Genomic DNA, 17,174 nt, shown 5'->3' on the forward strand with positions numbered 1-17,174 from the left:
AAACACAACAACAAATAAGAAAACACAAAAACAAATAAGAAAACACAACAAATAAGAAAACACAACCACAAATAAGAAAACACAACAACAAATCACAAAACACAACAACAAATAAGAAAACACAAAAACAAATAAGAAAACACAACAAATAAGAAAACACAACCACAAATAAGAAAACACAACAACAAATCACAAAACACAACGACAAATCACAAAACACAACGACAAACCAGAAAACACAACAACAAATCACAAAACACAACAACAAATAAGAAAACACAGAAACAAATAAGAAAACACAACCACAAATAAGAAAACACAACAACAAATAAGAAAACACAACCACAAATAAGAAAACACAACCACAAATAAGAAAACACAACCACAAATCACATAACACAACAACAAATCACAAAACACAACAACAAATAAGAAAACACAACGACAAATGAGAAAACACAACAACAAATAAGAAAACACAACAACAAATAAGAAAACACAACGACAAATAACAAAACACAACAACAAATAAGAAAACACAACGACAAATGAGAAAACACAACGACAAATCACAAAACACAACAACAAATCACAAAACACAACCACAAATCACAAAACACAACCACAAATCAAAAAACACAACGACAAATCACAAAACACAACGACAAATAAGAAAACACAACAACAAATCACAAAATACAACGACAAACCAGAAAACACAACGACAAATAAGAAAACACAACAACAAATAAGAAAACACAAAAACAAATAAGAAAACACAACCACAAATAAGAAAACACAACAAATAAGAAAACACAACCACAAAAAAGAAAACACAACGACAAATCACAAAACACAACAACAAATAAGAAAACACAAAAACAAATAAGAAAACACAACCACAAATAAGAAAACACAACAAATAAGAAAACACAACCACAAAAAAGAAAACACAACGACAAATCACAAAACACAACAACAAATAAGAAAACACAACGACAAATCACAAAACACAACGACAAATCACAAAACACAACAACAAATAAGAAAACTCAACGACAAATAAGAAAACACAACAACAAATCAAAAGACACAACAACAAATAAGAAAACACAACAACAAATCACAAAAAACAATGACAAATAAGAAGAAACAACAACAAATTACAAAACACAACCACAAATCAAAAAACACAACCACAAATCAAAAAACACAACAACAAATCAAAAAAACACGACAAATAAGAAAACACAACAACAAATCACAAAATACAACGACAAACCAGAAAACACAACGACAAATAAGAAAACACAACAAGAAATAAGAAAACGAAACGACAAAAAAGAAAACACAACAACAAATCACAAAATACAACGACAAACCAGAAAACACAACGACAAATAAGAAAACACAACCACAAATGAGAAAACACAACCACAAATAAGAAAACACAACAACAAATAAGAAAACACAACCACAAATAAGAAAACACAACAACAAATAAGAAAACACAACAACAAATCACAAAACACAACGACAAATCAGAAAACACAACAACAAATAAGAAAACACGACAACAAATCACGAAACACAACGACAAATCAGAAAACACAACAACAAATAAGAAAACACAACAACAAATCACAAAACACAACAACAAATAAGAAAACACAACAACAAATGAGAAACCACAACCACAAATCACATAACACAACAACAAATCACAAAACACAACAACAAATAAGAAAACACAACGACAAATGAGAAAACACAACCACAAATGAGAAAACACAACCACAAATAAGAAAACACAACAACAAATAAGAAAACGAAACGACAAAAAAGAAAACACAACAACAAATCACAAAATACAACGACAAACCAGAAAACACAACGACAAACCAGAAAACACAACCACAAATGAGAAAACACAACCACAAATAAGAAAACACAACAACAAATAAGAAAACACAACGACAAATGAGAAAACACAACCACAAATGAGAAAACACAACCACAAATAAGAAAACACAACAACAAATAAGAAAACACAACCACAAATAAGAAAACACAACAACAAATAAGAAAACACAACAACAAATCAGAAAACACAACAAATAAGAAAACACGACAACAAATCACGAAACACAACGACAAATCAGAAAACACAACAACAAATAAGAAAACACAACAACAAATCACAAAACACAACAACAAATGAGAAAACACAACAACAAATGAGAAACCACAACCACAAATCACATAACACAACAACAAATCACAAAACACAACAACAAATAAGAAAACACTACAACAAATCACAAAATACAACAACAAATAAGAAAACACAACAACAAATCACAAAACACAACAACAAATAAGAAAACACAAAAACAAATAAGAAAACACAACAAATAAGAAAACACAACCACAAATAAGAAAACACAACAACAAATAAGAAAACACAAAAACAAATAAGAAAACACAACAAATAAGAAAACACAACCACAAATAAGAAAACACGACAACAAATCACAAAACACAACAACAAATAAGAAAACACAAAAACAAATAAGAAAACACAACAAATAAGAAAACACAACCACAAATAAGAAAACACAACAACAAATCACAAAACACAACGACAAATCACAAAACACAACGACAAACCAGAAAACACAACAACAAATCACAAAACACAACAACAAATAAGAAAACACAGAAACAAATAAGAAAACACAACCACAAATAAAAAAACACAACAACAAATAAGAAAACGAAACGACAAAAAAGAAAACACAACCACAAATAAGAAAACACAACAACAAATAAGAAAACACAACCACAAATAAGAAAACACAACCACAAATAAGAAAACACAACAACAAATAAGAAACCACAACCACAAATCACATAACACAACAACAAATCACAAAACACAACAACAAATAAGAAAACACAACGACAAATGAGAAAACACAACAACAAATAAGAAAACACAACAACAAATAAGAAAACACAACGACAAATAACAAAACACAACAACAAATAAGAAAACACAACGACAAATGAGAAAACACAACGACAAATCACAAAACACAACAACAAATAAGAAAACACAACGACAAATCACAAAACACAACAACAAATAAGAAAACACAACGACAGATAAGAAAACACAAGGACAAATACGAAAACACAACAACAAATAAGAAAACACAACGACAAATCACAAAACACAACAACAAATAAGAAAACACAACGACAAATCACAAAACACAACGACAAACCAGAAAACACAACGACAAATAAGAAAACACAACGACAAATCACAAAACACAACAACAAATAAGAAAACACAACGACAAATCACAAAATACAACGGCAAACCAGAAAACACAACGACAAATAAGAAAACACAACCACAAATGAGAAAACACAACCACAAATAAGAAAACACAACAACAAATAAGAAAACACAACCACAAATAAGAAAACACAACAACAAATAAGAAAACACAACAACAAATCACAAAACACAACGACAAATCAGAAAACACAACAACAAATAAGAAAACACGACAACAAATCACGAAACACAACGACAAATCACAAAACACAACAACAAATAAGAAAACACAACGACAAATCACAAAACACAACGACAAATCACAAAACACAACAACAAATAAGGAAACTCAACGACAAATAAGAAAACACAACAAGAAATCAAAAGACACAACAAATAAGAAAACACAACAAAAAATCACAAAAAACAATGACAAATAAGAAGAAACAACAACAAATAAGAAAACACAACGACAAATCACAAAACAAAACAACAAATCACAAAACACAACCACAAATCACAAAACACAACCACAAATCAAAAAACACAACGACAAATCACAAAACACAACGACAAATAAGAAAACACAACAACAAATCACAAAATACAACGACAAACCAGAAAACACAACGACAAATACGAAAACACAACAACAAATAAGAAAACACAAAAACAAATAAGAAAACACAACCACAAATAAGAAAACACAACAAATAAGAAAACACAACGACAAATCACAAAACACAACAACAAATAAGAAAACACAAAAACAAATAAGAAAACACAACCACAAATAAGAAAACACAACAAATAAGAAAACACAACCACAAAAAAGAAAACACAACGACAAATCACAAAACAAAACGACAAATCACAAAACACAACAAATAAGAAAACACAACGACAAATCACAAAACACAACGACAAATCACAAAACACAACAACAAATAAGAAAACTCAACGACAAATAAGAAAACACAACAACAAATCAAAAGACACAACAACAAATAAGAAAACACAACAACAAATCACAAAAAACAATGACAAATAAGAAGAAACAACAACAAATTACAAAACACAACCACAAATCAAAAAACACAACCACAAATCAAAAAACACAACAACAAATCAAAAAAACACGACAAATAAGAAAACACAACAACAAATCACAAAATACAACGACAAACCAGAAAACACAACGACAAATAAGAAAATGAAACGACAAAAAAGAAAATGAAACGACAAAAAAGAAAACACAACAACAAATCACAAAATACAACGACAAACCAGAAAACACAACGACAAATAAGAAAACACAACCACAAATGAGAAAACACAACCACAAATAAGAAAACACAACAACAAATAAGAAAACACAACCACAAATAAGAAAACACAACAACAAATAAGAAAACACAACAACAAATCACAAAACACAACGACAAATCACAAAACACAACAACAAATAAGAAAACACGACAACAAATCACAAAACACAACGACAAATCAGAAAACACAACAACAAATAAGAAAACACAACAACAAATCACAAAACACAACAACAAATAAGAAAACACAACAACAAATGAGAAACCACAACCACAAATCACATAACACAACAACAAATCACAAAACACAACAACAAATAAGAAAACACAACGACAAATGAGAAAACACAACCACAAATGAGAAAACACAACCACAAATAAGAAAACACAACAACAAATAAGAAAACGAAACGACAAAAAAGAAAACACAACAACAAATCACAAAATACAACGACAAACCAGAAAACACAACGACAAACCAGAAAACACAACCACAAATGAGAAAACACGACCACAAATAAGAAAACACAACAACAAATAAGAAAACACAACCACAAATAAGAAAACACAACAACAAATAAGAAAACACAACAACAAATCACAAAACACAACGACAAATCAGAAAACACAACAAATAAGAAAACACGACAACAAATCACGAAACACAACGACAAATCAGAAAACACAACAACAAATAAGAAAACACAACAACAAATCACAAAACACAACAACAAATAAGAAAACACAACAACAAATGAGAAACCACAACCACAAATCACATAACACAACAACAAATCACAAAACACAACAACAAATAAGAAAACACAACGACAAATGAGAAAACACGACAAATCACAAAACACAACGACAAATAAGAAAACACAACGACAAATGAGAAAACACAACAACAAATAAGAAAACACAAAAACAAATAAGAAAACACAACAAATAAGAAAACACAACCACAAATAAGAAAACACAACCACAAATAAGAAAACACAAAAACAAATAAGAAAACACAACAAATCACAAAATACAACAACAAATAAGAAAACACAACAACAAATCACAAAACACAACAACAAATAAGAAAACACAAAAACAAATAAGAAAACACAACAAATAAGAAAACACAACCACAAATAAGAAAACACAACAACAAATAAGAAAACACAAAAACAAATAAGAAAACACAACCACAAATAAGAAAACACAACAACAAATCACAAAACACAACAACAAATAAGAAAACACAAAAACAAATAAGAAAACACAACAAATAAGAAAACACAACCACAAATAAGAAAACACAACAACAAATAAGAAAACACAACGACAAATCACAAAACACAACGACAAACCAGAAAACACAACAACAAATCACAAAACACAACAACAAATAAGAAAACACAACAACAAATAAGAAAACGAAACGACAAATAAGAAAACACAACAACAAATAAGAAAACACAACAACAAATAAGAAAACACAACCACAAATAAGAAAACACAACAACAAATGAGAAACCACAATCACAAATCACATAACACAACAACAAATCACAAAACACAACAACAAATAAGAAAACACAACGACAAATGAGAAAACACAACAACAAATAAGAAAACACAACAACAAATAAGAAAACACAACGACAAATAACAAAACACAACAACAAATAAGAAAACACAACGACAAATGAGAAAACACAACGACAAATCACAAAACACAACAACAAATAAGAAAACACAACGACAAATCACAAAACACAACAACAAATAAGAAAACACAACGACAGATAAGAAAACACAAGGACAAATACGAAAACACAACAACAAATAAGAAAACACAACGACAAATCACAAAACACAACAACAAATAAGAAAACACAACGACAAATCACAAAACACAACGACAAACCAGAAAACACAACGACAAATAAGAAAACACAACGACAAATCACAAAACACAACAACAAATAAGAAAACACAACGACAAATCACAAAATACAACGACAAACCAGAAAACACAACGACAAATAAGAAAACACAACCACAAATGAGAAAACACAACCACAAATAAGAAAACACAACCACAAATAAGAAAACACAACCACAAATAAGAAAACACAACAACAAATAAGAAAACACAACAACAAATCACAAAACACAACGACAAATCAGAAAACACAACAACAAATAAGAAAACACGACAACAAATCACGAAACACAACGACAAATCAGAAAACACGACAACAAATAAGAAAACACAACAACAAATCACAAAACACAACAACAAATAAGAAAACACAACAACAAATGAGAAACCACAACCACAAATCACATAACACAACAACAAATCACAAAACACAACAACAAATAAGAAAACACAACGACAAATGAGAAAACACAACCACAAATGAGAAAACACAACCACAAATAAGAAAACACAACAACAAATAAGAAAACACAACCACAAATCACAAAACACAACAACAAATAAGAAAACACAACGACAAATCACAAAACACAACAACAAATAAGAAAACACAACAACAAATCACAAAATACAACAACAAATCACAAAACACAACGACAAACCAGAAAACACAACGACAAATAAGAAAACACAACCACAAATAAGAAAACACAACAACAAATAAGAAAACACAACAACAAATCACAAGACACAACAACAAATAAGAAAACACAAAAACAAATAAGAAAACACAACCACAAATAAGAAAACACAACAAATAAGAAAACACAACCACAAATAAGAAAACACAACAACAAATAAGAAAACACAACGACAAATCACAAAACACAACAACAAATAAGAAAACACAAAAATAAATAAGAAAACACAACCATAAATAAGAAAACACAACCACAAATAAGAAAACACAACAACAAATAAGAAAACACAACAACAAATAAGAAAACAAAACGACAAATCACAAAACACAACGACAAATCACAAAACACAACAACAAATAAGAAAACACAAAAACAAATAAGAAAACACAACGACAAATCACAAAACATAACGACAAATCACATAACACAACAACAAATCACAAAACACAACAACAAATAAGAAAACACAACGACAAATGAGAAAACACAACGACAAATCACAAAACACAACGACAAATAAGAAAACACTACAACAAATCACAAAATACAACAACAAATAAGAAAACACAACAACAAATCACAAAACACAACAACAAATAAGAAAACAGAAAAACAAATAAGAAAACACAACAAATAAGAAAACACAACCACAAATAAGAAAACACAACAACAAATAAGAAAACACAAAAACAAATAAGAAAACACAACCACAAATAAGAAAACACAACAACAAATCACAAAACACAACAACAAATAAGAAAACACAAAAACAAATAAGAAAACACAACAAATAAGAAAACACAACCACAAATAAGAAAACACAACAACAAATCACAAAACACAACGACAAATCACAAAACACAACGACAAACCAGAAAACACAACAACAAATAAGAAAACGAAACGACAAAAAAGAAAACACAACCACAAATAAGAAAACACAACAACAAATAAGAAAACACAACCACAAATAAGAAAACACAACCACAAATAAGAAAACACAACAACAAATAAGAAAACGAAACGACAAATAAGAAAACACAACAACAAATAAGAAAACACAACAACAAATAAGAAAACACAACCACAAATAAGAAAACACAACAACAAATAAGAAACCACAACCACAAATCACATAACACAACAACAAATCACAAAACACAACAACAAATAAGAAAACACAACGACAAATGAGAAAACACAACAACAAATAAGAAAACACAACAACAAATAAGAAAACACAACGACAAATAACAAAACACAACAACAAATAAGAAAACACAACGACAAATGAGAAAACACAACGACAAATCACAAAACACAACAACAAATAAGAAAACACAACGACAAATCACAAAACACAACAACAAATAAGAAAACACAACGACAGATAAGAAAACACAAGGACAAATACGAAAACACAACAACAAATAAGAAAACACAACGACAAATCACAAAACACAACAACAAATAAGAAAACACAACGACAAATCACAAAACACAACGACAAACCAGAAAACACAACGACAAATAAGAAAACACAACGACAAATCACAAAACACAACAACAAATAAGAAAACACAACGACAAATCACAAAATACAACGACAAACCAGAAAACACAACGACAAATAAGAAAACACAACCACAAATGAGAAAACACAACCACAAATAAGAAAACACAACAACAAATAAGAAAACACAACCACAAATAAGAAAACACAACAACAAATAAGAAAACACAACAACAAATCACAAAACACAACGACAAATCAGAGAACACAACAACAAATAAGAAAACACGACAACAAATCACGAAACACAACGACAAATCAGAAAACACAACAACAAATAAGAAAACACAACAACAAATCACAAAACACAACAACAAATGAGAAACCACAACCACAAATCACATAACACAACAACAAATCACAAAACACAACAACAAATAAGAAAACACAACGACAAATGAGAAAACACAACCACAAATGAGAAAACACAACGACAAATCACAAAACACAACAACAAATAAGAAAACACAACGACAAATCACAAAACACAACAACAAATAAGAAAACACAACAACAAATCACAAAATACAACAACAAATCACAAAACACAACGACAAACCAGAAAACACAACGACAAATAAGAAAACACAACCACAAATAAGAAAACACAACAACAAATAAGAAAACACAACAACAAATCACAAGACACAACAACAAATAAGAAAACACAAAAACAAATAAGAAAACACAACCACAAATAAGAAAACACAACAAATAAGAAAACACAACCACAAATAAGAAAACACAACAACAAATAAGAAAACACAACGACAAATCACAAAACACAACGACAAATCACAAAACACAACGACAAATAAGAAAACACAACCACAAATAAGAAAACACAACAACAAATAAGAAAACACAACAACAAATCACAAGACACAACAACAAATAAGAAAACAAAAAACAAATAAGAAAACACAACCACAAATAAGAAAACACAACAAATAAGAAAACACAACCACAAATAAGAAAACACAAAAACAAATAAGAAAACACAACCACAAATCAAAAAACACAACGACAAATCACAAAACACAACGACAAAACAGAAAACACAAAGACAAATAAGAAAACACAACAACAAATAAGAAAACACAACAACAAATAAGAAAACAAAACGAAAAATCACAAAACACAACGACAAATCACAAAACACAACAACAAATAAGAAAACACAAAAACAAATAAGAAAACACAACGACAAATCACAAAACATAACGACAAATCACAAAACACAACGACAAATCACAAAACACAACAACAAATAAGAAAACTCAACGACAAATAAGAAAACACAACAACAAATCAAAAGACACAACAACAAATAAGAAAACACAACCACAAATCACAAAACACAACCACAAATCAAAAAACACAAAAACAAATCACAAAACACAACCACAAATAAGAAAACACAACCACAAATAAGAAAACACAACCACAAATAAGAAAACACAACAACAAATAAGAAAACACAACAACAAATCAAAAGACACAACAACAAATAAGAAAACACAACAACAAATCACAAAAAACAACGACAAATCAAAAAACACAACAACAAATTACAAAACACAACCACAAATCACAAAACACAACCACAAATCAAAAAACACAACAACAAATCAAAAAACACAAAAACAAATAAAAAAACACAACGACAAATCACAAAACACAACCACAAAGAAAACACAACCACAAATAAGAAAACACAACCACAAATAAGAAAACACAACAACAAATAAGAAAACACAACAACAAATCACAAAACACAACAAATAAGAAAACACAACCACAAATAAGAAAACACAACCACAAATAAGAAAACACAACAACAAATAAGAAAACACAAAAACAAATAAGAAAACACAAAAACAAATAAGAAAACACAATCACAAATAAGAAAACACAACAACAAATAAGAAAACGAAACGACAAAAAAGAAAACACAACCACAAATCAGAAAACACAACAACAAATAAGAAAACACAACCACAAATAAGAAAAAACAACAACAAATAAGAAAACACAACAACAAATCACAAAACACAACGACAAATGAGAAACCACAACCACAAATCACATAACACAACAACAAATCACAAAACACAACAACAAATAAGAAAACACAACAACAAATAAGAAAACACAACAACAAATGAGAAACCACAACCACAAATCACATAACACAACAACAAATCACAAAACACAACAACAAATAAGAAAACACAACGACAAATGAGAAAACACAACAACAAATAAGAAAACACAACGACAAATAAGAAAAGACAACGACAAATGAGAAAACACAACGACAAATCACAAAACACAACAACAAATAAGAAAACACAACGACAAATCACAAAACACAACAACAAATAAGAAAAAACAACGACAGATAAGAAAACACAACGACAAATACGAAAACACAACGACAAATTACAAAACACAACCACAAAGAAAACACAACCACAAATAAGAAAACACAACCACAAATAAGAAAACACAACAACAAATAAGAAAACACAACAACAAATCACAAAACACAACAAATAAGAAAACACTTCCACAAATAAGAAAACACAACCACAAATAAGAAAATACAACCACAAATAAGAAAACACAACAACAAATAAGAAAACACAAAAACAAATAAGAAAACACAAAAACAAATAAGAAAACACAATCACAAATAAGAAAACACAACAACAAATAAGAAAACGAAACGACAAAAAAGAAAACACAACCACAAATAAGAAAACACAACAACAAATAAGAAAACACAACCACAAATAAGAAAAAACAACAACAAATAAGAAAACACAACAACAAATCACAAAACACAACGACAAATGAGAAACCACAACCACAAATCACATAACACAACAACAAATCACAAAACACAACAACAAATAAGAAAACACAACAACAAATAAGAAAACACAACAACAAATGAGAAACCACAACCACAAATCACATAACACAACAACAAATCACAAAACACAACAACAAATAAGAAAACACAACGACAAATGAGAAAACACAACAACAAATAAGAAAACACAACGACAAATAAGAAAAGACAACGACAAATGAGAAAACACAACGACAAATCACAAAACACAACAACAAATAAGAAAACACAACGACAAATCACAAAACACAACAACAAATAAGAAAAAACAACGACAGATAAGAAAACACAACGACAAATACGAAAACACAACGACAAATTACAAAACACAACAACAAATAAGAAAACACAACGACAAATAAGAAAAGACAACCACAAATCAAAAAACACAACAACAAATAAGAAAACACAACAACAAATCACAAAAAACAATGACAAATAAGAAGAAACAGCAACAAATAAGAAAACACAACGACAAATCACAAAACACAACAACAAATCAAAAAACACAACAACAAATCAACAAACACAACGACAAATCACAAAACACAACGACAAATAAGAAAACACAACAACAAATCACAAAATACAACAACAAATCACAAAACACAACGACAAACCAGAAAACACAACCATAAATAAGAAAACACAACCACAAATAAGAAAACACAACAACAAATAAGAAAACACAACAACAAATCACAAAACACAACAACAAATAAGAAAACACAAAAACAAATAAGAAAACACAACCACAAATAAGAAAAAACAACAAATAAGAAAACACAACCACAAATAAGAAAACACAACAACAAATAAGAAAACACAACGACAAATCACAAAACACAACAACAAATAAGAAAACACAACGACAAATCACGAAACACAACGACAAATCACAAAACACAACGACAAATAAGAAAACACAACAACAAATCACAAAATACAACAACAAATCACAAAACACAACGACAAACCAGAAAACACAACGACAAATAAGAAAACACAACCACAAATAAGAAAACACAACAACAAATAAGAAAACACAACAAATTACAAAACACAACAACAAATAAGAAAACACAAAAACAAATATAGAAAACACAACCACAAATAAGAAAAGACAACAAATAAGAAAACACGACCACAAATAAGAAAACACAACGACAAATCACAAAATACAACGACAAACCAGAAAACACAACGACAAATAAGAAAACACAACCACAAATGAGAAAACACAACCACAAATAAGAAAACACAACAACAAATAAGAAAACACAACGACAAATCACAAAACACAACAACAAATAAGAAAACACAACGACAAATCACAAAATACAACGACAAACCAGAAAACACAACGACAAATAAGAAAACACAACCACAAATGAGAAAACACAACCACAAATAAGAAAACACAACAACAAATAAGAAAACACAACCACAAATAAGAAAACACAACAACAAATAAGAAAACACAACAACAAATCACAAAACACAACGACAAATCAGAAAACACAACAACAAATGAGAAAACACGACAACAAATCACGAAACACAACGACAAATCACAAAACACAACAACAAATAAGAAAACACAACGACAAATCACAAAACACAACGACAAATCACAAAACACAACAACAAATAAGGAAACTCAACGACAAATAAGAAAACACAACAACAAATCAAAAGACACAACAAATAAGAAAACACAACAAAAAATCACAAAAAACAATGACAAATAAGAAGAAACAACAACAAATAAGAAAACACAACGACAAATCACAAAACAAAACAACAAATCACAAAACACAACCACAAATCACAAAACACAACCACAAATCAAAAAACACAACGACAAATCACAAAACACAACGACAAATAAGAAAACACAACAACAAATCACAAAATACAACGACAAACCAGAAAACACAACGACAAATAAGAAAACACAACAACAAATAAGAAAACACAAAAACAAATAAGAAAACACAACCACAAATAAGAAAACACAACAAATAAGAAAACACAACGACAAATCACAAAACACAACAACAAATAAGAAAACACAACAACAAATAAGAAAACACAACCACAAATAAGAAAACACAACAAATAAGAAAACACAACCACAAAAAAGAAAACACAACGACAAATCACAAAACAAAACGACAAATCACAAAACACAACAAATAAGAAAACACAACGACAAATCACAAAACACAACGACAAATCACAAAACACAACAACAAATAAGAAAACTCAACGACAAATAAGAAAACACAACAACAAATCAAAAGACACAACAACAAATAAGAAAACACAACAACAAATCACAAAAAACAATGACAAATAAGAAGAAACAACAACAAATTACAAAACACAACCACAAATCAAAAAACACAACCACAAATCAAAAAACACAACAACAAATCAAAAAAACACGACAAATAAGAAAACACAACAACAAATCACAAAATACAACGACAAACCAGAAAACACAACGACAAATAAGAAAACACAACAAGAAATAAGAAAATGAAACGACAAAAAAGAAAACACAACAACAAATCACAAAATACAACGACAAACCAGAAAACACAACGACAAATAAGAAAACACAACCACAAATGAGAAAACACAACCACAAATAAGAAAACACAACAACAAATAAGAAAACACAACCACAAATAAGAAAACACAACAACAAATAAGAAAACACAACAACAAATCACAAAACACAACGACAAATCACAAAACACAACAACAAATAAGAAAACACGACAACAAATCACGAAACACAACGACAAATCAGAAAACACAACAACAAATAAGAAAACACAACAACAAATCACAAAACACAACAACAAATAAGAAAACACAACAACAAATGAGAAACCACAACCACAAATCACATAACACAACAACAAATCACAAAACACAACAACAAATAAGAAAACACAACGACAAATGAGAAAACACAACCACAAATGAGAAAACACAACCACAAATAAGAAAACACAACAACAAATAAGAAAACGAAACGACAAAAAAGAAAACACAACAACAAATCACAAAATACAACGACAAACCAGAAAACACAACGACAAACCAGAAAACACAACCACAAATGAGAAAACACGACCACAAATAAGAAAACACAACAACAAATAAGAAAACACAACCACAAATAAGAAAACACAACAACAAATAAGAAAACACAACAACAAATCACAAAACACAACGACAAATCAGAAAACACAACAAATAAGAAAACACGACAACAAATCACGAAACACAACGACAAATCAGAAAACACAACAACAAATAAGAAAACACAACAACAAATCACAAAACACAACAACAAATAAGAAAACACAACAACAAATGAGAAACCACAACCACAAATCACATAACACAACAACAAATCACAAAACACAACAACAAATAAGAAAACACAACGACAAATGAGAAAACACGACAAATCACAAAACACAACGACAAATAAGAAAACACTACAACAAATCACAAAATACAACAACAAATAAGAAAACACAACAACAAATCACAAAACACAACAACAAATAAGAAAACACAAAAACAAATAAGAAAACACAACAAATAAGAAAACACAACCACAAATAAGAAAACACAACAACAAATAAGAAAACACAAAAACAAATAAGAAAACACAACCACAAATAAGAAAACACAACAACAAATCACAAAACACAACAACAAATAAGAAAACACAAAAACAAATAAGAAAACACAACAAATAAGAAAACACAACCACAAATAAGAAAACACAACAACAAATCACAAAACACAACGACAAATCACAAAACACAACGACAAACCAGAAAACACAACAACAAATCACAAAACACAACAACAAATAAGAAAACACAGAAACAAATAAGAAAACACAACCACAAATAAGAAAACACAACCACAAATAAGAAAACACAACAACAAATAAGAAAACGAAACGACAAAAAAGAAAACACAACCACAAATAAGAAAACACAACAACAAATAAGAAAACACAACCACAAATAAGAAAACACAACCACAAATAAGAAAACACAACAACAAATAAGAAAACGAAACGACAAATAAGAAAACACAACAACAAATAAGAAAACACAACAACAAATAAGAAAACACAACCACAAATAAGAAAACACAACAACAAATGAGAAACCACAATCACAAATCACATAACACAACAACAAATCACAAAACACAACAACAAATAAGAAAACACAACGACAAATGAGAAAACACAACAACAAATAAGAAAACACAACAACAAATAAGAAAACACAACGACAAATAACAAAACACAACAACAAATAAGAAAACACAACGACAAATGAGAAAACACAACGACAAATCACAAAACACAACAACAAATAAGAAAACACAACGACAAATCACAAAACACAACAACAAATAAGAAAACACAACGACAGATAAGAAAACACAAGGACAAATACGAAAACACAACAACAAATAAGAAAACACAACGACAAATCACAAAACACAACAACAAATAAGAAAACACAACGACAAATCACAAAACACAACGACAAACCAGAAAACACAACGACAAATAAGAAAACACAACGACAAATCACAAAACACAACAACAAATAAGAAAACACAACGACAAATCACAAAATACAACGACAAACCAGAAAACACAACGACAAATAAAAAAACACAACCACAAATGAGAAAACACAACCACAAATAAGAAAACACAACAACAAATAAGAAAACACAACCACAAATAAGAAAACACAACAACAAATAAGAAAACACAACAACAAATCACAAAACACAACGACAAATCAGAAAACACAACAACAAATAAGAAAACACGACAACAAATCACGAAACACAACGACAAATCAGAAAACACAACAACAAATAAGAAAACACAACAACAAATCACAAAACACAACAACAAATAAGAAAACACAACAACAAATGAGAAACCACAACCACAAATCACATAACACAACAACAAATCACAAAACACAACAACAAATAAGAAAACACAACGACAAATGAGAAAACACAACCACAAATGAGAAAACACAACCACAAATAAGAAAACACAACAACAAATAAGAAAACACAACGACAAATCACAAAACACAACAACAAATAAGAAAACACAACGACAAATCACAAAACACAACAACAAATAAGAAAACACAACAAATAAGAAAACACAACCACAAATAAGAAAACACAACAACAAATAAGAAAACACAACGACAAATCACAAAACACAACAACAAATAAGAAAACACAAAAACAAATAAGAAAACACAACCACAAATC

This window comes from Labrus mixtus, chromosome 12 (assembly GCF_963584025.1).
Source record: "Labrus mixtus chromosome 12, fLabMix1.1, whole genome shotgun sequence".
Lineage (NCBI taxonomy): Eukaryota > Metazoa > Chordata > Actinopteri > Labriformes > Labridae > Labrus > Labrus mixtus.